At 37.9% G+C, this 3,096-nt stretch overlaps 1 long non-coding RNA gene across 1 annotated transcript; it reads right to left on the reverse strand.

Annotated features, from left to right (window-relative positions):
* Nucleotides 1-657: 657 nt before the first annotated feature.
* On the reverse strand, nucleotides 658-2,253 carry LOC124681568. The gene is made up of 3 exons (XR_006995934.1): nucleotides 2,186-2,253; nucleotides 1,944-2,104; nucleotides 658-752 (listed from the first exon to the last, which is right to left on the reverse strand). It is a non-coding gene; the product is annotated as an uncharacterized LOC124681568 (long non-coding RNA).
* Nucleotides 2,254-3,096: the final 843 nt, after the last annotated feature.

The following is a 3,096-nucleotide window of genomic DNA, read 5'->3' on the forward strand; positions in this document are numbered from 1 at the left end:
GATTCACTGGCCTCAGCACTACTACAGAATAGGCTACTAGTGACAGGCTCAAACGGTTTATTAGTGACTGGCAAAGCGCCTGTCACTGATGACTAGTCACTGGTATCAAGTTACTAGTGACAGGCATGTGCCTGTCACTAGTGTGTACATACTAGTGACAGGCAAAAAGAAATGCTTGTCGCTAGTTGCGATGGAAGGCCACAACCCTATGGGTTTTTTAGTGACAGGCCCATTATCATGGCCGTCACTGGTTTGAATTTCGATAATAAAAAAATAAATAATATTTCCACCAATATTCCAAATATCACAAAAAGATGTTATAAAAATTAAAAATATGTTTCACTAATATTTCAGATTACACAATAAGATGTTGTACCAATGATACCTTCACATCACCAAGTATAACATAACATAACATTTGCTCGGAAGTTTTAATCTATCTTATCAAGGTCTTCATGTACTCTACATGCTCGCCATGAACTCAATCTCATCAAGCTCTGGAATGCATCCGCTGCTACCGAAGGAAGAACTGGGGTTAAAAGGCTTGTCTCATGTTGATATCTTCTTTTCCATCTTCGTTTTATACAGATGGCAGGACCTGGTCGAGCATGACCTGGCAGGACCTGGTCGAGTATGACCTCACACTGCTTCACAAGCTGGTGAAAAAAGGTTGAAGCAGCACATTTTGAATGAAGGGAAGACGGATAGTGGGCCCAGTTCTCTTGTCATACTTCTTGAGAATCTTACCAGTCCTAGAATGACAAAAGGGAAAATAAGCATCATTGATAATGAAAAATCAAAGAATTAAGGGGCTCCGTAATAGCTTAGACATAGTATTGCAACACATGAGCATAAGTAGCCGTAGAAGGTTTTGACATATTTCAAATGGCATACATATCATGTTCGTAAGGATTGCCGAGTTCTGCTTTTATAAAATCTAGAATAATCATAGAGCTTACACTCAGATGAACTTTTATCCCCATACAAATTTTAAAATAGATTAGGTGAAATCTGCAGAAAATAAGAAAAATATGAAAAAGCGGTGTATAATGTATTTCTTCATTTCACTAACAGGCTGCACTTTTGAAGCAACACAACCATATGAAATTTGTAGGAAAGCTAACATTCTAGCATTGTATAGGCAGTTCATATGAAATAGTAAAATAGACTACATTACATCGGACAAAATTTGGTTACTGAATAATTTCAAACAGTTATGGAACACGTGAAGTTTCATGCTCATGGAAGCATATAAGCAGACTAGCACCACAAGAAAAATGGCAACAGCCACAAATGTGAAATATTCGGGCGAAGTATAAAACATGCATCTGGCATGCATGTTGTCATAATTTCACACAAACTTCAAAATGGCAAAGATGTATATGTGTCACACTCACAATCAGCAAATGGAAGTGAACAGACTTCATTAGTTGACTGCCCCAATCTAATCAGAAGTTTTAAGTCACTTTATTGCAACTTGGTGGACTGTTTCACAAAACAAATACTAGACCACACAGCTACACTGGCTTGATGGTTCGAAATCCACCCGCAGTTCATAAGCCGCAGAACGCCTCTCAAGTAATATCAACTGAAGTGTTTTTCGAAAAATAAAAACTAACTAAGATTTGTGCTTTCTAGTGTGCCATCATAAGAACTAGTCCTCCTCACAGTAGAGAATATGTTGCTTCCTGTTTTCATCTAGCTTTAGTGTTAATTAACTGATTTCCATTATTATTAATCATGTAGAAAAAACATGCATTTGCGGTGTGCGACTGTTAGAGACGACATTAAAGCAGGGAAGCTCACAGAAGAAAACTTGAGCAGTCAAAGCAATACATTATGCCTCAAGTGCATTGCATACTCGGTGCATAACAGTATACTATTACAGGTGCAGCAGAAGCATTTAAGAACACAAACAAGTATTAAATAAAATGCACACTTACTGGTGGCATTACTGAAAGCGATACACTGGCATAGAGAAGGTCAATTGCCATTCCATGGAACTTAAATTTCATAACAGCTACACGTGCATCAGGTACAGGTTGCAGTTCAGTCACTTCTCCATTTGGGCCAATATGTCATGTAGTGTCCCAAAGAAATCATCCTGCAAAAATATTAGCATTCATTATGAAGATGCATGTAATTTGTAGAAAGTAAGTTTTATGCAAAAGAAAGATGACTTCACCTCTCGCTTCACATAAGATATCAATGTCTGCTCCACGACCACCTAACAAAGAGGTCATTATGAAGTACACTCGTTTATACTTGCCAACATGGGAAATATTTACTCAGGAAGGCTGAAAGAAACCATACTGAAACAGCAAATGAGTCTTGCGACATGATCTTGAAAATTACTGTATCGTGCCGTGAGCTTGCCCACCGTGCCTTTTTCTCCTTCGATGGCTGATCTTGTGACTTAGTTTCTTCTGCAGTACCTTCTTCAATTTCAGAAGCGGGAGGAGAATCAGAAAATCAGCAAATGAGTCTTATCTGTCCGAAGATTCTTCAATTCCTACATAAAGATGGTAGTATTAGCTATTATGTTTTCAACAACTTAGAAATCTGAGGAAAATGATGATAATAGCAGCCCGCACTAACACATCAGGTAAAGTGGGTTCTGCTCATATCAGTAATAGTACTACAATGATTAGGGAATAAACTCAAGTGCTACTTTAATAGCTGCAAGCTATTGAATGTAAAGTTATGCAGGTAAAAATGTGTTTCGACACTGCTGCCGCGCAAATAAAATCTATGCCTAATGACCCCAAATCTGTGCTCTAGCATAGATTACTTGCATAATACAAGTGCAAGCAAATACATCTCTACTTTTAAGTAGGTCTAAAATATATATACGTATTCATTTGCTAGTTTCTTGTGTTGTACTTCTACATGGAGTACCCACTCAAGTGAGGAGCAAGTGCATAGTATTTTTAGACTGCCACAACCTGGAGTACCCACTCCAATATATATGAGTATGTATTTATCAAAATGCCAAGAGTTTGCCTTGTGGAGTTCCCGTGATTTGTAAAACTATCTGAAACTCTGTAACAGATATTAGACAAAGTCCAACAGAGCCAAGTCAATAGCAAGTTCTGA

This window comes from Lolium rigidum, unplaced genomic scaffold (assembly GCF_022539505.1).
Source record: "Lolium rigidum isolate FL_2022 unplaced genomic scaffold, APGP_CSIRO_Lrig_0.1 contig_46925_1, whole genome shotgun sequence".
NCBI classification, from domain to species: domain Eukaryota; kingdom Viridiplantae; phylum Streptophyta; class Magnoliopsida; order Poales; family Poaceae; genus Lolium; species Lolium rigidum.